The following is a 24,411-nucleotide window of genomic DNA, read 5'->3' on the forward strand; positions in this document are numbered from 1 at the left end:
ATTACGTTGATTGATTTGCGGATATTGAAGAATCCTTGCATCCCTGGGATAAAGCCCACTTGGTCATGGTGTATGATCTTTTTAATGTGTTGTTGGATTCTGATTGCTAGAATTTTGTTGAGGATTTTTGCATCTATGTTCATCAGTGATATTGGCCTGTAGTTTTCTTTTTTTGTGACATCTTTGTCAGGTTTTGGTATTAGGGTGATGGTGGCCTCATAGAATGAGTTTGGAAGTTTACCTTCCTCTGCAATTTTCTGGAAGAGTTTGAGTAGGATAGGTGTTAGCTCTTCTCGAAATTTTTGGTAGAATTCAGCTGTGAAGCCGTCTGGACCTGGGATTTTGTGGGCTGGAAGATTTCTGATTACAGTTTCAATTTCTGTGCTTGTGATGGGTCTGTTAAGATTTTCTATTTCTTCCTGGTTCAGTTTTGGAAAATTGTACTTTTCTAAGAATTTGTCCGTTTCTTCCACGTTGTCCATTTTATTGGCATATAATTGCTGATAGTAGTCTCTTATGATCCTTTGTATTTCTGTGTTGTCTGTTGTGATCTCTCCATTTTCATTTCTAATTTTATTGATTTGATTTTTCTCTCTTTGCTTCTTGATGAGTCTGGCTAATGGTTTGTCAATTTTATTTATCCTTTCAAAGAACCAGCTTTTGGCTTTGTTGATTTTTGCTATGGTCTCTTTTGTTTCTTTTGCATTTATTTCTGCCCTAATTTTTAAGATTTCTTTCCTTCTACTACTCTGGGGTTCTCCAATTCTTCCTTTTCTAGTTGCTTTAGTTGTAGAGTTAGGTTATTTATTTGGCTTTTTTCTTGTTTCTTGAGGTATGCCTGTATTGCTATGAACTTTCCTCTTAGCACTGCTTTTATAGTGTCCCACAGGTTTTGGGTTGTTGTGTTTTCATTTTCATTAGTTTCTATGCATATTTTGATTTCTTTTTTGATTTCTTCTGTGATTTGTTGGTTATTCAGAAGTGTGTTGTTCAACCTCCATATGTTGGAATTTTTAATAGTTTTTCTCCTGTAATTGAGATCTAATCTTAATGCATTATGGTCAGAAAAGATGCTTGGAATGATTTCGATTTTTTTTAAATTTATCAAGTTTAGATTTATGGCCCAGAATGTGATCTATCCTGGAGAAGGTTCCATGAGCACTTGAAAAAAAGGTGAAATTCATTGTTTTGGGGTGAAATGTTCTATAGATATCAATTAGGTCTAACTGATCTAATGTATCAATTAAAGTTTGTGTTTCTTTGTTAATTTTCTGTTTAGTTGATCTATCCATAGGTGTGAGTGGGGTATTAAAGTCTCCCACTATTATGGTGTTATTGTTGATTTCCTCTTTCATACTTGTTAGCATTTGTCTTACATATTGCGGTGCTCCTATATTGGGTGCATATATATTTATAATTGTTATATCTTCTTCTTGGATTGATCCTTTGATCATTATGTAGTGGCCTTCTTTATCTCTTTTCACAGCCTTTGTTTTAAAGTCTATTTTATCGGATATGAGTATTGCCACTCCTGCTTTCTTTTGGTCTCTATTTGCATGGTATATCTTTTTCCAGCCCTTCACTTTCAGTCTGTATGTGTCCCTTGTTTTGAGGTGGGTCTCTTGTAAGCAGCATATAGAGGGGTCTTGTTTTTGTATCCATTCGGCCAATCTTTGCCTTTTGGTTGGGGGGTTCAACCCATTTACGTTTAAGGTAATTATTGATAAGTATGATCCCATTACCATTTACTTTATTGTTTTGGGTTCGGGTTTATACACCCTTTTCGTGTTTCCTGTCTAGAGAATATCCTTTAGAATTTGTTGGAGAGCTGGTTTGGTGGTGCTGAATTCTCTCAGCTTTTGCTTGTCTGTAAAGCTTTTGATTTCTCCTTCGTATTTGAATGAGATCCTTGCTGGGTACAGTAATCTGGGCTGTAGGTTATTGTCTTTCATCACTTTAAGTATGTCTTGCCATTCCCTCCTGGCCTGAAGAGTTTCTATGGAAAGATCAGCTGTTATCCTTATGGGAATCCCCTTGTGTGTTATTTGTTGTTTTTCCCTTGCTGCTTTTAATATTTGTTCTTTGTGTTTGATCTTTGTTAATTTGATTCATATGTGTCTTGGGGTGTTTCGCCTTGGGTTTATCCTATTTGGAACTCTCTGTGTTTCTTGGACTTGGGTGATTATTTCCTTCCCCATTTTAGGGAAGTTTTCAACTATTATCTCCTCAAGGATTTTCTCATGATCTTTCTTTCTGTCTTCTTCTTCTGGGACTCCTATAATTCGAATGTTGGAGCGTTTCATATTGTCCTGGAGGTCTCTGAGATTGTCCTCTCTTCTTTTAATTCGTTTTTCTTTTTTCCTCTCTAATTCATTTATTTCTACCATTCTATCTTCTATTTCACTAATCCTATCTTCTGCCTCCGTTATTCTACTATTTGTTGCCTCCATAGTGTTTCTGATCTCATTTATTGCATTATTCATTATATATTGGCTCTTTTTTATTTCTTCTAGGTCCTTGTTAAACCTTTCTTGCATCTTCTCAATCCTTGTCTCTAGGCTATTTATCTGTGATTCCATTTTGATTTCAAGATTTTGGATCATTTTCACTATCAATATTTGGAATTCCTTCTCAGGTAGATTCCCTACTTCTTCCTCTTTTGTTTGGTTTGGTGGGCAACTCTCCTGTTCCTTTACCTGCTGAGTATTCCTCTGTCTCTTCATCTTGGTTATATTGCTGTGTTTGGGGTGGCCTTTTTATATTTTGGTAATTTGTGGAGTTCTCTTTATTATGGAGCTTCCTCACTGTGGGTGGGGTTGTATCAGTGGCTTGTCAAGGTTTCCTGGTTAGGGAGGCTTGTGTTGGAGTTCTGGTGGGTGGAGCTGCGTTTCTTCTCTCTGGAGTGCAGTGGAGTGACCAGTAATGGGTTATGAGACATCAAAGGTTTTGGAATAATTTTGAGCTGCCTGTATATTGAGGCTCAGGGGAGTGTTCCTGTGTTGCTGGAGAATTTGAGTGGTATGTCTTGTTTTGGAACTTGTTGGCCCTTGGGTGGAGCTTGGTTTCGGTGTAGGTATGAAGGCATTTGATGAGCTCCTATTGCTTAATGTTCCCTGAATTCAAGAGTTCTCTAATGTTTTCAGGCTTTGGATTTAAGCCTCCTGCTTCTGGTTTTCAGTTTTATTTTTACAGTAGCCTCTAGACTTCTCCATCTATACAGCACTGATGATAAAACATCTAGGTTAAAGATGAAAAGTTTCTCCCCATTGAGGGACACTCAGAGAGGTTCACTGAGTTACAAGGAGAAGAGAAGATGGAGGCGGTAGTTAGAGGTAACTGGAATGAGATGCGGTGAGATCAAAAGAGGAGAGAGCAAACTAGCCAGTAGTCACTTCCTTATGTGCGCTCTATAGTCTGGACCGCTCAGAGGTATTTACAGAATTATACGGGGAAGAGGAGAGGGAGGAATTAGACAGAGCTGACCAGGAGGATAAGAGAGAGGAATGAGAAGGAGAGAGACAAATCCTGCCAGTAACCAGTTCCTTAGGTGTTCTCCACCGTCTGGAAGACGCAGAGATTCACAGAGTTGGATAGAGAAGAGACGGGGGAGAAAAGAGACAGAGGCCACCTGGTGGAGAAAAAGGAGAGTCCAAAGGAGGAGAGAGTGGTCAAGCCAGTAATCTCGCTCTCAGGTGAACTTGGGTAGTGAAGTTTGGGTTTTTAAATGTACAAAATTGACAACAAAAACCTAAGAGCAAAGATTAAAAATCTAGAGTAGAGGTTGGATTTTCAAAAATACAATATTAAAGAAAAGAAGCAGAAGGAAAAAGGAAGAAAGAAGAAAAATAACGAGAATTATTAAAAAAAAAACAAAACAAAAAAAACACCAACAACCATCCAAAGACTATATATGGTGTTTGCCTTAAAAAAAAAAAGAAAAAGTCTTTTTTTAAAAAATAGTAATAGTAGGTTATAGAAATAAAAATTAGAGGAGAAATAGAAGACTTAACAATTTAAAAAAAAGTTAGAAAAAAAAACAAAAAGAAAAAAAAAGGAATGATTTTAAAAATAGTAAAAATATATCTGGCGCTTCTCTGATGTTGTGGGCCGTGTGTGATCACTTCCAAGGTGGTTCCCTCTGTTTAACTTCTTCTGTTTGCTGGTTTTTTAGGCTCACTAGTTCAGTCGAGCTGTGGGGAGGGGGGATGCTGCAAACAAATAGCACTGTCGTGTGCACACAGTGTCTCAGCCCCGCTTGACCTGTCCCTTCTCGAGGCGCACAAACCGCTCCGGCTCTACGGTGCTCAGCCGGGAACCGTCTGGGGCCGGCCCTAGGCTGTGTGCACTTCCCCGGTCCAAGCCGCTCAGGTTCGGCGCTCAGGCAGCCCTCAGAGGCACAGATTCGGCTGGGACTGCGCTTTGTGCCCTTCCCAGGTCCAAGTAGCTCAGGAGTTTGTCGAGCGCGATCGCCACGGCTTGTCACCTTTTCTGCCGCTGCTGCTCAGCTTTCTGGGTGTATCACTGGCGCCCCCCCTTGAGGCAGACTGTGACTGTCCAGCACCCCCAGAAGTCTTAGCAAAGAAGCCTGCTTGCAGTTAGGTAAATAAAGTCTCTCCGGGTCTGCAATTGCCCCTTTCCAGTCCTTACGGCTCTGGCTGCCTGTCCCCGGTGGGGGATGGTCTACAGCCAGCTTTTCCGTTCTGTCCTTTGTTCTGTGCTCGGTCCTAGTGGTGCCTTATGTTCGAGCTTTTTGCGTGGTAGCTATCCCACAGTCTGGTTTGCTAGCCCAAGTTAGATCGTTCTGGTTGCGCGTGGGGCGTTCCTGCCCGATTCTTACAAAGCACTGCAGCCCGTGCCTCCCGCGCGTCCCTGCCCTGCCCCCACTTTCCAATGGCGGATGCAGGTGTCTGCTGCTTTTCCGCTGGGGGAGTTACTGTTGGGCTTCTAATCTCTTGGTTTTAATTATTTCTTTATTTTTCCTTCCTGTTATGTTGCCCTCTGTGTTTCCAAGGCTCACCACAGACTCGGCAGGGAGAGTGTTTCCTGGTGTTTGGAAACCTCTCTTCTTGAAATTCCCTTCCCTGGACGGGCTTCCCTTCCCGGGACGGAGCTCCCTCCCCACCTCCTTTGTCTCCTTTTTCGTCTTTTATATTTTTTCCTACCTGATTTTGAAGACAATGGTCTGCTTTTCTGGTTGCCTGATGTCCTCTGCCAGCCTACAGAAGTTGTTTTGTGGAGTTTGCTTGGCGTTGAAATGTTCTTTTGAGGAATTTGTGAGGGAGAAAGTGGTCTTCCCGTCCTATTCCTCCGCCATCTTTTTCTCTCTCCTGAAGATCTTTTTTGTACAGTTCTTCCATGTATTCTAGCCACCTGTTCTTAATATCTTCTGCTTCTGTTAGGTCCATACCATTTCTGTCCTTAATTGAGCCCATCTTTTCATGAAATGTTCCCTTGGTATCTCTAATTTTCTTGAAGAGATCTCTAGTCTTTCCCATTCTGTTCTTTTCCTCTATTTCTTTGCATTGATCACTGAAGAAGGCTTTCTTATCACTTCTTGCTCTTCTCTGGAACTCTGCATTCAAATTCTTATCTGTTTCCTTTTCTTCTTTGCTTTTCACCTCTCTTCTTTTCACACCTATTTGTAAGGCCTCCCCAGACAGCCATTTTGCTTTTTTGCATTTCTTTTCCATGGGGATGATCTTGATCCCTGTCTCCTGTACAATGAACCTCATTCCATAGTTCATCAGGCACTCTGTCTATCAGATCTAGGCCCTTAAATCTATTTCTCACTTCCACTGTATCATAAGGGATTTTATTTAGGTCATACCTGAATGGTCTAGTGGTTTTCCCTACTTTGTTCAATTTGAGTCTGAATTTTGGTAATAAGGAGTTCATGATCTGAGCCACAGTCAGCTCCTGGTCTTGTTTTTGTTGACTGTATAGAGCTTCTCCATCTTTGGCTGCAAAGAATATAATCAATCTGATTTTGGTGTTGACCATCTGATGATGTCCATGTGTAGAGTCTTCTCTTGTGTTGTTGGAAGAGGGTGTTTGCTATGACCCATGCATGTTCTTGGCAAAACTCTATTAGTCTTTGCCCTGCTTCATTCCACATCCCAAGACCAAATTTGCCTGTTACTCCAGATGTTTCTTGACTTCCTACTTTTGCATTCCAGTCCCCTATAATGAAAAGGACATCTTTTTTGGGTGTTCTAAAAGGTCTTGTAGATCTTCATAGAACCATTCAACTTCACTTTCTTCAACGTTACTGGTTGGGACATAGACTTGGATAACTGTGATATTGAATGGTTTTCCTTGGAGATGAACAGAGATCATTCTGTCATTTTTGAAATTGCATCCAAGTACTGCATTTAGGACTCTTTTGTTCACCATGATAGCTACCATTTCTTCTGAGGGATTCCTGCCCGCAGTAGTAGATATAATGGTCATCTGTGGTAAATTCACCCATTCCAGTCCATTTTAGTTCTCTGATTCCTAGAATGTTGATGTTCAGCCTTGCCATTTCTTGTTTGACCACTTCCAATTTGCCTTGATTCATCGACCTGACATTCCAGGTTCCTATGCAATATTTCTCTTTACAGCATCGGATCTTGCTTCTATCACCAGTCACATCCACAACTGGGTATTGTTTTTGCTTTGGCTCCATCCATTCATTCTTTCTGGAGTTATTTCTCCACTGATCTCCAGTAGCATATTGGGCATCTAATGACATGGGGAGTTCCTCTTTCGGTATCCTATCATTTTGCCTTTTCCTACTGTTCATGGGGTTCTCAAGGCAAGAATTCTGAAGTGGTTTGCCATTCCCTTCTCCAGTGAACCACATTGTATCAGACCTCTCCACCATGACCCACCTGTCTTGTGTTGCCTGGTGGGCATGCCTTGGTTTCATTGAGTTAGAAAAGGTTGTGGTCCTAGTGTGATTAGATTGACTAGTTTTCTGTGAGTATGGTTTCAGTTTGTCTGCCCTGTGATGCCCTCTTGCAACACCTACATCTTACTTGGGTTTCTCTTACCTTGGGCATGGGGTAGCTCTTCACAGCCTGCTCCAGGAAAGCACAGTCGCCACACCTTACCTTGGACGAGGGGTATCTCCTTACCACCTGCTGTTCCTGACCTTCAACGTGGGATAGGTCCTCTAGGCCCTCCTGTGCCTGCTCAGCTACTGCTCCTCGGGTTGCTCCTCCCTGCAGCCGGCCCTGGCCTCTGGTGTGGGTTGCTCCTTCCAGCTGCCGCCCATGGCCTCGGGCTCAGGGTGGCTCCTCAGAGTCACCGCCCCTGGCCTCGGCACGAGGTGGCTTCTCCCGGCCGCCCCTGACCTCGGACATGGGGTGTCTCCTCCCGGCCCGCCACTGACCTCTGACGTGGGGTAGCTCCTCTCAGCTGCCGCCCCTGACCTCGGACATGGGGTGGCTCCTCCCGGCCATTCCTGTGCCGTCGCAACCTGGCACTCTGGGCCGCTGTCCCTGACTTCGGATGTGGGGTAGCTCTCGGCCGTGCTTAGTGCGCCGGCCCGGCACTGCCACCTGCGCTTAGTGAAATGCTTAAATGCGCTTAGAAAATGCTTAACACACCATATTCTACCACATTCTGTATGATTTTGAAGTACATCCCAGATATCATATCAGTTCACTCATATACAGTTGATCCTTGAACAACGCAGGAATTAAGGGTGCCCAAAGCAGTGGCACCCTGCTCCAGTACTCTTGCCTGGAAAATCCCATGGAAGGTGGGCTACAGTCCAAAGAGTCGGACACGACTGAGTGACTTCACTTTCACTTTTCACTCTCATGCACTGGGGAAGGAAATGGCAACCCACTCCAGTGTTCTTACCTGGAGAATCCCAGGGACAGGGGAACCTGGTGGGCTGCCGTCTATGGGGTAGCACAGAGTCGGACACAACTGAAGCGACTTAGCAGCAGCAGCAGCAGCAACCTTGTATAGTGAAAAATCCACTTATAACTTGTAGTCATCCTTCCATTGGAGAAAGTGATGGCACCCCATTCCAGTACACTTGCCTGGAAAATCCCATGGATGGAGGAGCCTGGTAGGCTGCAATTCATGGGGTCACGAAGAGTCGAACGTGACTGAGGGACTTCACTTTCACTTTTACTTTTCACTTTCATGCATTGGAGAAGGAAATGGAAACCCACTCCAGTGTTCTTGCCTGGAGAATCCCAGGGACGGGGGAGCCTGGTGGGCTGCCATTTATGGGGTCGCACAGAGTATGACACAACTGAAGCAACTTAGCCGCAGCAGCATCCCTCCATAATTCTGCTTCCTTTGTTTGCCCTCCTGGTTGGCATCTGGTATTTAACTAAATTTAGATTGTGTAGTATGATAGTATTCATGATTGATATAAATCTGTGTATGAGTGGATCTGAGCAGTTCAAACATGTATTGTTCAAGGGTCAACTGTATATTTCAGAATATATCTCATAAACAGTTTTCTTCTTGTAAAATGGCCAAATAACAGCACCATACCTAGATATCCATCAATAATCACTAAATATTGTTAAATATCTGGTCATTGTTCAGATTTAGAATTGTTTCATAAATACATGTATTTACAGTTTGTCTGAATTATAATCTAAACAAAGATTACATAACTCACTTTATTTATATATCTTTGATGTCTTTTACCACTCATCTCACATGCTAGTAAAGTAATGCTTAAAATTCTTCAAGCCAGGCTTCAGCAATACATGAACCATGAACTTCCAGATGTTCAAGCTGGTTTTAGAAAAGGCAGAGGAACCAGAGATCAAATTGCCAACATTCGCTGGACCACGGAAAAAGCAAGAGAGTTCCAGAAAAACATCGATTTCTGCTTTATTGACTATGCCAAAACCTTTGCCTGTGTGGATCACAATAAACTGTGGAAAATTCTGAAAGAGATGGGAATACCAGACCACCTGACCTGCCTCTTGAGAAATCTGTATGCAGGTCAGGAAGCAACAGTTAGAACTGGACATGGAACAACAGACTGGTTCCAAATAGGAAAAGGAGTATGTCAAGGCTATATATTGTCACCCTGCTTATTTAACTTTTATACAGAATACATCATGAGAAACACTGGGCTGGGGAAGCATAAACTGGAATCAAGATTGCTGGGAGAAATGTCAATAACCTCAGATATGCAAATGACACCACCCTTGTGGCAGAAAGTGAAGAACTAAATAGCCTCTTGATGAAAGTCAAAGAGGAGAGGGAAAATGTTGGCTTAAAGCTCAACATTCAGAAAACTAAGATCATGGCATCCAGTCCAATCACTTCATGGCAACTAGATGGGGAAACAGTGGCTGACTTTATTTTGAGGGGCTCCAAAATCACTGCAGGTGGTGCTTGCTGCCATGATATTAAAAGACACTTACTCTTTGGAAGGAAAGTTATGACCAACCTAGATAGCATATTAAAAAGCAGAGACATTACTTTGCTGACTAAGGTCCATCTAGTCAAGGCTATGGTTTTTCCTGTGGTCTTGTATGGATGTGAGAGTTGAACTGTAAAGAAAGCTGAGCTCAGAACTGAAGCTTTTGAACTGTGGTGTTGGAGAAGACTCTTGAGAGTCTCTTGGACTGTAAGGCGATCCAACCAGTCCATCCTAAAGGGGATTGGTCCTGGGTGTTCATTGGAAAGACTGATGTTGAATCTGAAATTCCAATACTTTGGCCACCTGATGTGAAGTGCTGACTCATTTGAAAAGACTGATACTGGGAAAGATTAAGGGCAGGAGGAGAAGGGGATAACATAGGATAAGATGATTGGATGGCATCACTGACTTGATGGACATGGGTTTGGGTGGACTCCGGGAGTTGAGGATGGACAGGGAGGCCTGGCATGCTGCGGTTTATGGGGTCACAAAGAGCCAGACAAGACTGTGCGACTGAACTGAACTGAATTGAACCTATAGGATATTTTGCAAAGCTCCCCTTTTTTTTTTTTCATTGCAATGTGTTTGTTGAAGATCAATGTATATTTTAATAAGAGTTCCCCACGATTCTTATTAAGGAAGTTAGGTAGTTCACAGCCCGTGGATTTAGCTCAGGATATGTGTATATATACTCACCACATTCATTTTGTGCTTGGATTCATGACTGCCCACCATAAACCTGAGACAAGGCAGCTGACCTTTATTATTTGTTACTGCATGTGTAGAACAGTGATAATACCTGTTGTCTTCTTTGCAAGGATGCTGTTAAGATTAATGAGCTAATATCGATAAAACACTCTGAACTTTTGAGAAGAATGGAACGTTTGAAAAGCTTATAAGAAACTCACAGCCCTTACAATATTCTTCTGTAGGATGCTGAATAGTCATCTCTAGTAAATGGATACTATCTCATGTGAATTATGTATGTGAGGAATTAATTATGGATACAAATCAATTTCTCTCAAGCTAAAAACTATAAATTGTTAGGGTGGATGGATGATTGAATAGAAACAGAGAGACAGTATTACAGACAGAAAGAAATAACTCATTCATGTATTTAATCCATTTATTTGTGTGGTTAGATTGACAGTGACTAAATTCCTTTGAGATTTAGATATGTAAGTATTTTTAAAAATTAATAAACCCTTCATCACAAATAATAAAAATTTTAATTTCATCAAATCCCCCCAAACCCCAATAAATTGTTCATATAATCTTGTTGCTAATAAAATTTACATTTATGTAAACAAATCCTGCATAATCACTGGTTTTTAAAGCTTTGTAGACAGTGAGGAGTCTGTATTATTCTATATAAATAATTTCTGCAATTTAAGAGTTATTGTTTAAATATTTGAAAGACTGTAGAACTGAGAGTAGGAAAAACTCTGGTTCTAATTGTTATAAATCTATTAAAATATGTATAATCTGGAGCTTGTCACTTTACCTCTATGAGCTGCAATTCATTCCACAGTACAATAAGTGAGGGTTTTTTTCATGTTCTAAAGGTATGAGTTAGGGAAATTGTTTCTATTGCAATGCATTCTTTATTATATTTTTATCTGTCCTTGCATTTTTGTTAAACAAACTAAAATTAAGACTCAAAAATAGTGAGAAATGTAGAGAGTGATTTAAATTCAAAATCTATTACCCCACTCTATTTTAGTTGCCTTCTGCTGCTGCATTATCCATTATATAGTATTCATAAATCATAGTCTAAGGGGACTCACTTGATCAATATCCTCTTAGTTAATATACTTCAATAGTAACTAGAATTGAAGGATCTAATACTATTTAAAATTAACTAGCAAAATAAAACAAAACATTTTCTTTCAAATTATATGTAATGATAATTTTACATATATTTATATGTATATGAAAATAATTTGTTATTCTAAAGTTATGGCTTTCCTTCTTGAAATCATATAATGAAACAGTCTATGAATTTGGCAGTGAATGTCTAGAATGGAGCCTTCCAAATATTTTAAATAGGCTTGTATTTTTTACATAAACTTCTTATTTGAAATTCCTGCCATCTTTAACCTTAATGCTATCATTATATCTATTCAAATAAATATTATATCAACACATAACTAATTTCCTATTAGGATAACACTTAAAGATTATCTTCAAGGTTATGATAAAAAGTTAAATACAATCAGTGGATATGTGTAGGAAGGAAGATTTTTATTGTGTGTAGATGAGACATTTTTACAATATTTCTGTAAATATTTAAAGAAATTTGCAAAATTTCTGTTCCATGATTTGTTTTTTTGGCCACAAGGCATGTGGGATTTAAGCTCCCAGATCACGGATCAAACCTGCATCCTTCACACTGAAAGGCAAAGTCTTAACTACTGGACCTAAGTCCCAGTGTAGAATAAATTTACATTTATGTTTCCATTTCCATTTTTAAGTCTTTATCTTAGGGGAAGATGGGCAGCCAAATGGGAAGTAAGGATAATAGGGAAATAGGAACTAGATCTGCATTAGTTAACAGAGAACGTTTGGCTATGATTCTGCCTGCCATTCTGGTTGCATTACTAGTTCAGAGTAGTAAATTGGCTGGACATTCTAAGTGTATTTTTTCTTTTTCTTTTAACCCTCAGAATCCAAGACACTTGCCTTGATCCTTATGTCATCATCAATAAATGTGAAGGTTTCTAAATCTGCAGTATCCCTAGGGTGCTATAAGAACATGGGAGAGCATCAAAAAACAAGGCAGGTTTGGTCACATCTACTTGGGCTTCCCTGATAGCTCAGTCGGTAAAGAATCTACCTGCAATTTGGGAGACCTGGATTTGATCCCTGGGTTGGGAAGATCCCCTGGAGAAGGGAAAATCTACCCACTCCAGTATTTTGGCCTAAAGAATTCCATGGACTGTATAGTCCATGGGGTTGCAAAAAGTTGGACATGACTCAGTGACTTTCACTTTCACTTGGGCTAACGTTTTAATATATCTTAAACTCCTTGGAACAGAGAATATGTTGTTCACATAGTTACACAAATATAACACATGATTCATTGCAAGAGTTTAATTTAAAAATCTGTTGATTGTTGAGTGTTTGCAACCGTCTGGTTGTTTACTAGATATTATTATGACTTATTCAGCTCTTTACTTTTGTTCTTTGAGGTACAGTGTTATGACCATTTTTCTGCTTCATCTTCTGTCTTAGAAATGGTACACTCTTTTGTCACTGGCCATGGCATTTCTAGTAGATCTAACCAACTTCAATCTTAGTTTTCCCATTATAAAAATCATATTAGAAAAAAAATTTAAAGATTGACCCTTTTATATCAATAAGGACAGAATATTTTTTATCACTAATTTCTGTATTTTTTTTATTCTTGTATTAGGAAAAATAAGATTACTGGGACACCTCCTAGCTGCTGGAGGTCATCCAGTTAAAACCAATGGATGAATACGATAAGCCTGAAAGTGTGAGTTCAACCCCAGTAAGAATCAGCTAACTTCTCAGGTTGTCTTACTTAATCTGTACATCTCCACAAACTCTTGGTGAAAGTGAAAGAGGAGAGTGGAAAAAGTCGGCTTAAAACTCAACATTCAGAAAACTAAGATCATCGCATCCAGTCCAATCACTTCATAGCAAATAGACAGGGAAACAGTGACAGATTTTATATTTTGGGGGGCGGGGAGTTCCAAAATAACTGCAGATAATGACTGCAGCCATGAAATTAAAAGACACTTACTCCTTGGAAGAAAAGTCATGACCAACCTAGACAGCATATTGAAAAGCAGAGACATTACTTTGCCAACAAAGGTCTGTCTAGTCAAGGCTATGGTTTTCCAGTAGTCATGTGTGGATGTGAGAGTTGGACTGTAAAGAAAGCTGAGCACTGAAGAATTGGTGCTGTTGAACTATGGTGTTGAAGAAGAGTCTTGAGAGTCACTTGGACAGCAAGGAGATCCAACCAGTCTATTCTAAAGGAAATTGGTCCTGAATATTCATTGGAAGGACTGATGCTGAAGGTGAAACTCCAATATTTGGCCACCTGTTGCGAAGAACTGACTCATTTGAAAAAAATCTGATTCTGGGAAAGATTCAAGGGAGGAGGAGATGGGAACGACGGAGGATGAGATGGTTGGATGGCATCACCGACTCAATGGACACGAGTTTGAGTAAACTCCGGGAGTTGGTGATGGACAAGGAGGCCTGGCATGCTGCAGTCCATGGTGTCGCATAGACTTGGAGACGACTGAGCAACTGAACTGAACTACAACGTCAAAATCGGGACCAGTTGACAATCATCCTTAAGGACCCAGCTCAAAATTGGAGAGACCTATTTAGAAAATTTCGTTTCTGTATCTGAGTCACAAATGGGTCACTCCTACTTATTTTCATGACTCTTGATGCTGGCTACTGCTTCACCTGTCTTTCTCCATTTTGCCTACTCTGTTCCTAGATTACACATAAGTAGCTCTTCCTGGTGAAGGTGAAGTTGCTCAGTCGTGTCCGACTCTTTGCGACCTCGTGGACTGTAGCCTACCAGGCTTCTCCATCCATGGGATTCTCCAGGCAAGAATACTGGAGTGGGTTACCATTTCCTTCTCCAGGGGATCTTCCCGACCCAGGGATCAAACCCGGGTCTCCTGCATTGGAGGCAGACGCTTTAACCTCTGAGCCACCAGGGAACAGAAATATACGTCTTTCACGTATTCATTTCAAAATGTTAAATACTTGACCAACAGACCTCGAGCTTGGTCATATGACACAGAGGAAGCTAGAATCTAACACCAGTTACTGAATGACAAGTCTTCCTAGCAGCAACTAGTTTTAATCTCATAAAAAGCACGCAATGGCCCAGATCAAATAGTCAATGAGACTATTGGCACACAATATATGTGGCACTGGAGAAGGCAACGGCACCCCACTCCAGTACTCTTGCCTGGAAAATCCCATGGACAGAGGAGCGTGGTAGGCTGCAGTCCATGGGGTCGCTAGGAGTCGGACACAACTGAAGTGACTTAGCAGCAGCAGCAACAGTGCATGTGGCACGCAAACCAAGATTGAGTATAGTTAATTAAATGCTGCAGATTTTAACATCAGGAACCAAATGGATAATCAGTGTTTACCTACAAACATGTATTTGCAATAAATTTTAGGAGTTGTGGAAACGTCTATAATGAATTCTACCAAAAAAAATTATTATTTTTTTTTTTTTGCTAAATCACTTCATTCTCTACCCTGTTTGAATTTCCTAACCTACAACTTTTATCTCCTTCACATTCAACTCGTCATTCTCTTCCTGTCCTAGTTTCATTTGTGATATGGTTCATACTACAGAATTACATTTTCTGCCCTTTTCTTGCCCTCCTGTTTATCAAATTTTAAGAAAAGCAGCCTAAAGTACATGTTCAATAACAAGAAGATTATCATGGTGAGTTTTGCATGTGTGTTGGGATTTTTTGGCTGTAATATATGTGATATTTTCTTAATGTATACATTTATCATTATATAAAGAAATGATTTATTTCAGAGGAATAAAGGCAGATATCTTGACTTTTCTTTTAGTGATAGGAAACATGGAACAAATATTGTTTTGCAAAATCATATTCCAGAGCACTAATTAAAGATTTATTTCATGGACAAATAAACCACCTGCCTCTGCATTCTTTATGGAGATGTTTTGCATTTTCCAATCTCTTCTTTTATACATTCATTAATTACACAGAACAGTGCAGTTTGCATTAGGCATTTTCGTATGTATGAAATATTCAGCTTCTACAGAGTCGAGTTAACTTAGGCAATATGATTCTGAATATTAAGTTGGCACTCTGCAAAAGCTCAGATATCAATATGTGTGTATATATATGTATGTATATCTGCATATATATACACATATGTAGGGATGCCATGAAGCATTGTATACTTTTCATTTTTTCTTTTTAGTATTTATTGTTGAAAAATTTAAATGTGAGGAATTGTTGTTTAATGTTGAAAAATCATTGCCTTCTTTCTTACATAACAGTATGGTGAATATTTATGATGGGTTTTATTCACAAATCTTAGTTTTATTAATAATTCTAAAATTTATTGCAAATTTTTGTAATAACTGAAACACAGCATGTTCTCTGTAGTAAAACTTGATTTTTTAGGAACAGTTTAAACTTCTATAATGAGCTTCTGTTATTAGGTTGATAAAGACATTTCTATAATTTATATTTTGGTTATAATATAGATGGATATTTGTTAATAAAAATGACTAATTATAGACCCAAATGTATTACAAAATAAAAAAAAATGGAGAAAATATAGCTGAGATAATTCTGTTGCTCTTTCAAATTCTCTGCTTGTTTGACAAGATAAATTAGTGAGATCTCAAACTACCCACTCCTCAACAGGTTTTTATGAAGATATTCTTACAAAAGCAATTTCTTAAAATAATAACATGTTGACTACCAATTCCCTATAGAAGCTTGATCACAGTACAACAAAAAGCTGGCAGAATAGTGATATTTTAACAAGTTCATATCACAACTCTCATTTCTTAACAGTTATCAGTAAAACTGCAGACTTTGATTAAAGATAATTTTTATTTATTTATTTATTTTGTTTAAATGGCTAGGTAATACTCCTGAGTGTGATGTAAAATGCTCCACCAGTACTACCCTGTATCCTTTTATCTGCCTGCCTCCTGGGACCCACTACTGAGCTCCTTTTAAGGAAACTATTACTCAGAGTAGTTAATAGCTGAGCCACCCCTAAGACACCATGAAGGACTAGTTGAGACCAGTTCTAAAAGTTTCTGTTGTCAAAGGCAGTGGAGACCTATTAGCTATGCTGGATTTTCCAATAATTTATCTTAGAAAGGTTTTAACACATGGAATATCAAATTCTGATACTATATTGCAACATTTGGCAGGGGGTTCATTTTCATGAAAAGTACTGCTGAAGGTATCTTTTTTTTCAAACTCAGAATTTTTAATGTTTATCTCTGCTTCAATTTGTCTAAAATTACTGTATTATTTTTACACCTATCATTTGCTCTCTTCTGCTCTACAAACTTTAGATAACTTTAGAAGTCTCATTATTTTTATCTAGCTTGAGCAAAATGAAACATATATTTCTATTATTCTTTAAATTTTTTCTTCCTAGTAAAATAGAATTCAATATAATGCTTTCCAATTTTCATTCAATATTCTAAAACAAATTAAATATATAACAAATAATATATATGCACTACATATTTTATATATTTACACAATAGCATGTATGTATATGGGGCTTCCCTGATGGTTCAACAGTAGAGAATCTGCCTGTAATGCAGGAGTTGCAGGTTCAATCCCTGTGTCGGGAAGATCCCCTGGAGGAGGGCATGGCAACCCACTTCAGTATTTTTGTCTGGAGATTCCCATGGACAGAGGAGCCTGGCAGGCTATAGTCCACAGTATCACAAAGAGTCGGACACTACTGAAGCAACTGAACACAGCATAGCACATGTATGCATATATTACATATGTATATATCTAAAGAAAATATTGGGTTGAAAAAATTCTTAAATATCTCCCAGATTTTTAATATCTGAAGATTCAAATGTATAAAGGTTATTCTCTGTCCAACAGTTCCCAATCTTTTTGGCACTAGAGACTATTTACATGGAGGACAATTTTTCCAGGGACTGAGTTGAGGGGGGATGATTTTGAGATGATTCAAACATATTAAATTTATTGTGCACTTTATTATTATATCAGTGCTAGATCATCAATCATTAGATCCTGGAGGTTGGGGACCTGTGCTGTAGATTATGAAGTATGTATATGCCTTGTGTGTTTGTGTATGCATGTATTCAAAGTGATTTAAAAGTCAAAGTTTTCATAAAGAAAATATTTCTAAAAGATACATAGCAATAATTTAAATTCTGAAACAAATGTAAATATAATTCCCAGTTGCCACCAAACAAGTTTGAGAAGCATTTCTCAGAAAAGCAACAAAAACTTCACTTTCTTTAGTTAGTGTTGATCTAAACAGATTGTGAATTAAAAATCTGGTCTATAGATAGGGAAGATTGTGGTAGAGCTGGTTACTATTTCAAAGGAATAGGGTGGGATAGGTTGAAATATTTCATATGGCTATTAGGACAGTATAGATTTCAAAATAAGAACTGTCATCTTTGGTTATGATGAAATGACTTGTGCTGGACTAGCCTTTCTATTAAAAACACATTTTAAGTGTATATATAAGTTGTATGAAATAACTCTTTGTATGTTGTACATAAAGAGTGTGACCATTGAGAGATGAGATTATGAAAGTTAAGTCTTAGGCTTGTATCAGTACCAGCCTGGAAGCATTTTCTTGACTGTAGTATAGGAAATGAAGGCAAAACAGTACATAGAAGACTCATCAAGCTGAGGAGATAGACTGGATTCAGGGTCACTGAGGCAGTGGGACACAGGGATGTTTAGTAGCAAGAACAATGCAGAGAAGGAACTCCAGAGTCTTCATGGTGTTTGTAGCCAAAAACTAAGCTGTACATTCAAAGGCTGAGATTCATACCCCACCAGCCTCATCTGTTCATGGAATTCTCCAGGCAAGAATATTGGACTGGGTAACCATTCTCTTCTCCAGGGGATATTTCTAACCCAGGGATCAAACCTAGGTCTCCTGCATTGCAGGCAGATTCTTTACTGTCTGAGCCATGAGGCAAGCCCTTAAGTCCTGATAAAGTATAACAACTGGGAAAATATAACTACCAGATTTCTGTGAGCTGAACAAATATTGAACTTTACGTAGGAGTAGAAAAATAGGAGTTCTGGCATGTCAGACTGGAGAAACCTCATAGAGAACTCCAGGCATTCATGAGACAACCCAGAGAGTCCATATATTTGGGTTAGTCTACATAACCCCAAAGTAGAGACTACTCTAGATCCACCTTAACAAACCTCAAGGATAGGTCTCAGAAAGATGAAGTGGTCCTCCAGTAAAGCAACTGCCAATTCAAACAAAATGATTTGCTATCTTAATTAAGCAAAGTCCAGACTCTGAACAATTTAGTATTCAAAATGTCCAGCACACACTAGGTATGAACATTTTAATATAAGTGAGTAGTAGAGAAACAGAAAAAAAATGTCATCCCTTATCAGGAATGGAAATAAGCCATACCAATAGATTACAAAGAACAAAAATGATGGACATAGCAACACATTCATTTAAAAAGCTAAACAATTATACTTTTTGAAATTCAGCAAAGTTCATATTTTTTAGTAATGTTTTATCCTTTGGATATCTAATAACAACATATGATATGCAAAATTTTGAATACACTTGTCTATTTTCTTTATGGGCTTCCCTGGTGGCTCAGAAGGTAAAGTGTCTGCCTGCAATGCAGGAGACCCGGGTTAGATCCCTGGGTGGGGAAAATCCCCTGGAGAAGGAAATGACAACCCTCTCCAGTACTCTTGCCTGGAAAATTCCATGAAGTGGAAGCCTGGTAGGTTACAAGTTCATGGGGTCGCAAAGAGTCAGACAAGACTGAGCGACTTTACTTTGACTATCATCTTCTTTGTGAATTGTACCTTTTATCATTGCACCTTTTATCACTGTTGTTTCATTTATAAACAAATAAATTTTAAAAAGATATTAGACATACCTTGACGTATTTAACAAGAAAACAGAAGAGTAAAGAGGAAATTTCAGATTTACTATCAGAACCACCAACAAGAAAGAACCAGATGGAAATTCCAGACATGTAAAAATGAATATAAGAAACAAAATTTTCACTGAATAGTACAACAATGTATTAGACTCTCCAAATTTCCACTACTCCAGTGAGTTTTAAACACAGTACAATAAAAGTTGTTCAAATTGAAGTATAAAAAATAAGCTTAAAAAAAAATGAGCAGAGCCTCAGTGATTTATAAGATAGGAGCAAGCAGTATAAGATATGAGCAACTTGAGCACCAGAATGAGAAGACAAAGTTATCCTTGCAGATAAAAGTATTTGAAGAAATGATATTATTTTTCCAAATTTAATGAAAATTTTAAGCTTCCAGTTTCAAGAGACTCAACACAATTCAGAAAAGAGGATCCCTTTCTTTAACACACAGATACACACACTCTGACTTCACATCATAATCAAATAGCTAACAAGCAATGAAACAGTGCAGAGTGACTTAATAATCAATGGAAAAGTATAACTGTTCTATAGTCCTCAAACATTAGTCAAATATTAAAATCTCTCCATCAGTTATAACTGTGTAAGGAAAAATAATGCTATTAACATTTACTTATTACCCTGCAGTTTAAAACACTAGAAATCTTAAGTAAATATTTATTTGTATAAAAAATAAAATTACCAAAAATATTTAGAAAGTTCTTGCCTTCATATTGTGTAGCAGAATTCAGTGCTTTGAGACTGTAGTTTCTGACGTCCCTGTTTTTTCTGGCTGACTGTCAGCTGAGGTCAGTCTCAATTTCTAGGTGCCCCTACCTCTCGGCCTACTCACAACGTGCCAGTTTATTTCTCCATTCAGGCCAAAAGGATAATTTCTCTGATGCTTCATTTTCTTTTAAGGATTCACCTGTCTAGGTTATGCATACTTGAGATATCTCCCCCCACATACCATTTTTTTTAAACTAAAAGTCAGCTGACTAGTAAATTAATCCTAAAGTGATATCACATCTAATTCAATGGTTGTACTCACACTCAAAGGGAGAGCAGAGCCTCAGTGATTTTAAAGTGACTGGGGTCACTTTAGAATTGTGTCTACCATTGTTACCTATCTTAGGAAGTAAAACAGCTACGAAGTCAATATATATAAAATGAAAAATTATAGATGCACAGACCATTTTTAATGAATGAGTTTTCCCTAGGAAAACAAGCACACACACACACACACACACACACACACACACACACACACACACACACACATATATATAAACACTACACTAAATCTCTAGGCAATCAAAAACCAAGTGGTATTTTCAGCCCCAAAATATAGCATATACATTCTAAATAGATATCTGTTCTTCCATTTTTATTTTCTAAGGTGAGTTCATCTTATAAGGTCTATATGCACACACCATGTCCTTCACAATCTCTCTCCTGCTGGTCTATCTACTAGTAAATAAATTAGAGACTTAAAGGTATAAGATCTTCAAAACTTGGTATAATTCTAGTTTCCCATTAGACTTACATAACATCTTGGTTGTGGCTCCATCTTACTGAGCTCTATGAACCAGTAATTTGTAAGTATATTATGAACACCAATATTTTCCTCTATTTAGATATCACAGCAACATTGTAATACTTGCTATTAGGTTATGTTTTTATGGTTCATCCATCTGATTCCTTTACTTTTTCATTCGTTTTCTCTTGTATCGCTACTTCTACCCCTTGATGTGGAAGAAAAGAAATATCCAATACACTTGCATGTTTACATTCATAGTTATTGCACACATTTTTCATCAAGTCTTATAGCGCCACATTTGGGATAATAGTCTAGCTCTACTGGGCTATTTTATGAGGCAATAATATTGTTGGTTATGACTGAACTCTAATACAGTCTTCTAAAGCTATAGTAGAAAAGCTATTACCTTATGTACATTTTTGTTTTGATCTTTCATTTATCTTAAAATTATGTTCAATAAAGATATAGTTAGAAGTCAAAGTTCTTCAGGTAGAGCCTAACTGAAAATCAAATTAGATAAGTCACAAAATGAAAATACTTTATTTATGTGTCTTAAAAATTTCCCAAATTACATCTCTGCAGCTTTCCTTTATTTGCTTGACCTGGAATATATGTGTGAGTCCTCATTTTTTAAGTGTTACTTTGTGAAATACATGTAATATGAATGTGAAATACCTATAAAATGAATGCCAAGTTTTAAAAAGTAAATCATTTGTAATTTATTTAGCCATTTTGTAAAGTGATAATTTAGTTTCTTGAATTGCAGTTTTGGACTAACAAATTTCAAAATGGTCACACACACTTATATTTGAGGTTCGGTAAGGTGATGTTGGATTTCAAGCTTCATTACACTATCTTTAACTAATTCCTATTTTATCTGATTTTAAATGTTTTTAAAACCCCACACATTTACTGATAATTTATTATTTTCAAGGAAGAATTGCATTGCCATTGCGTCTATGGGGTCACACAGAGTTGGACACGACAGAAGCGACTTAGTAGCAGCAGCAGACATAAGAGCATCTGCAATTGTCACTGCACACATAAGAGATGCTCTTATGCAATGTTGCTAATTAGACATGGTATAGATAAAGAACAAAGTAGTAGGCAATAGCTGCTGTGCTTTGTTTTGTTTTGAGAACATATTCTTCCTACACAGTGTTCATATGATTATATATATTAAAAAGAAAAAATTTTATAGCTTAATCATTCTGGATAAAAAAGATCTAAAGTCTTTCCCTTATAATCTAGGACTTAATTTTATTGAAATACAATTGGCATAAAACATGTTTAAGGTGTACAACATAATGATATTTATCTTTAAAATAAAATAATTTGAGACTTCTGACATAGTGTTGGGTTGGCCAAGAAGTTCATTTGGGTATATCCATAATATCTTATGGAAAACCCTGAATGAACATTTTGGCACAACCAGTATTTAGATTGAGCTTCCCTGGTGGCTCAGTGATTAAACAATCCATCTGCCAATGCAGGAGACTTAAGAGACACAGGTTCGATCCCTGGGTAGGGAAGATCCCCTGGAGAAGGAAATGACAATCCACTCCAGTAGTCTTGCCTGTGAAATCCCAGGGAAAGTAAAGCCTGGCGGGTATGGTCCGAGGTTGCAAAAGAGTCAGACACGACTTAATGACTAAAGAGCAACAATATTTAAATGCTCTCTTTATCCTGATTTTTATTTTTATTTTTATTTTTATTTTTTTTCTTTTTTTTTTTTTTTAATTTTAATTTTAGTTTTTTATTTTTTAAATTTTAAAATCTTTAATTCTTACATGCATTCCCAAACATGAACCCCCCTCCCACCTCCCTCCCCATAACAACTTTCTGGGTCATCCCCATGCACCAGCCCCAAGCATGCTGCATCCTGCGTCAGACATAGACTGGCGATTCAATTCACATGATAGTATACATGTTAGAATGGCATTCTCCCAAATCATCCCACCCTCTCCCTCTCCCTCTGAGTCCAAAAGTCCGTTATACACATCTGTGTCTCTTTCCCTGTCTTGCATACAGGGTCGTCATTGCCATCTTCCTAAATTCCATATATATGTGTTAGTATACTGTATTGGTGTTTTTCTTTCTGGCTTACTTCACTCTGTATAATCGGCTCCAGTTTCATCCATCTCATCAGAACTGATTCAAATGAATTCTTTTTAACGGCTGAGTAATACTCCATTGTGTATATGTACCACAGCTTGCTTATCCATTCATCTGCTGATGGACATCTAGGTTGTTTCCATGTCCTGGCTATTATAAACAGTGCTGCGATGAACATTGGGGTACATGTGTCTCTTTCAATTCTGGTTTCCTCGGTGTGTATGCCCAGCAGTGGGATTGCTGGGTCATAAGGAGTTCTATTTGCAATTTTTAAGGAATCTCCACACCGTTCTCCATAGTGGCTGTACTAGTTTGCATTCCCACCAACAGTGTAGGAGGGTTCCCTTTTCTCCACACCCTCTCCAGCATTTATTGCTTGCAGATTTTTGGATCGCAGCCATTCTGACTGGTGTGAAGTGGTACCTCATTGTGGTTTTGATTTGCATTTCTCTAATAATGAGTGATGTTGAGCATCTTTTCATGTGTTTGTTAGCCATCTGTATGTCTTCTTTGGAGAAATGTCTATTTAGTTCTTTGGCCCATTTTTTGATTGGGTCGTTTATTTTTCTGGAATTGAGCTGCATAAGTTGCTTGTATATTTTTGAGATTAGTTGTTTGTCAGTTGCTTCATTTGCTATTATTTTCTCCCATTCAGAAGGCTGTCTTTTCACCTTGCTTATAGTTTCCTTTGTTGTGCAGAAGCTTTTAATTTTAATTAGATCCCATTTGTTTATTTTTGCTTTTATTTCCAGAATTCTGGGAGGTGGATCATAGAGGATCCTGCTGTGATTTATGTCTGAGAGTGTTTTGCCTATGTTCTCCTCTAGGAGTTTTATAGTTTCTGATCTTACATTTAGATCTTTAATCCATTTTGAGTTTATTTTTGTGTGCGGTGTTAGAAAGTGATCTAGTTTCCTGATTTTTAAAATGCAACGTAGTTCTGTAGCTAATTTTCTTTAAAGTAATTTCTTTTTCTGACTTCAAATTTCATTATCTCCTTAATCTTTACTACATATATCCTTTGAATTTCCCAAGAAGTCACTATGGAAATTTCCACAGAAGCCCATGGCTTCCTGCATCTTTCTGTCTGAGGATTTTTTCTGATTGCAAGATCATCTTCTGCTATGCTGTGCAGGGTGATGGATGGTCTAGAAGAGGAAGGAATTGTCAAGCCATGACTCTCAAGCCAAATGCAGCTCCCTACTTGTTTTAGTAAATAAAGGAACGCAGCAATAGCCATTTGTTAACCACTTATCTGTTTGATTCTTTTATATTACAACGGCAGTGTTGCATAGTGTGACAGAGATCACGTGGTTTGCAAAGCCCCTGGTATTTACTATCTGGCCTTTTACTGAATGCTGATCTAGAAATAATCTTAACTGAATGGAATGGTAAATAATCTTGAGGGAAATTTTAAGATGTGTTTGAAACCTTAGCCCCTGTTACCTGCAGTGGTTACTAGTTCAGTAATATACCATATTGGCTTTTCTCCTCCAGTTCCATGCTGCCATGTTTTAATCAAGTTTTCTAGGGTCATCTTCCGAATAAAGTAATTGGTTTCAGAATGGGATTGTGAGAAACCTAAGCAGATACCTTTTGTTTAACATCTTTTTAATTAGTTCAACTACTGCTTAAATTAGCTTAGTGAGTTGTTATATGAGGAGGATTTATTCAATATTTATTCATTTTTCACTG

The sequence above is a fragment of the Ovis aries genome, chromosome 1 (genome assembly GCF_016772045.2).
Source record: "Ovis aries strain OAR_USU_Benz2616 breed Rambouillet chromosome 1, ARS-UI_Ramb_v3.0, whole genome shotgun sequence".
Classification (NCBI taxonomy): domain Eukaryota; kingdom Metazoa; phylum Chordata; class Mammalia; order Artiodactyla; family Bovidae; genus Ovis; species Ovis aries.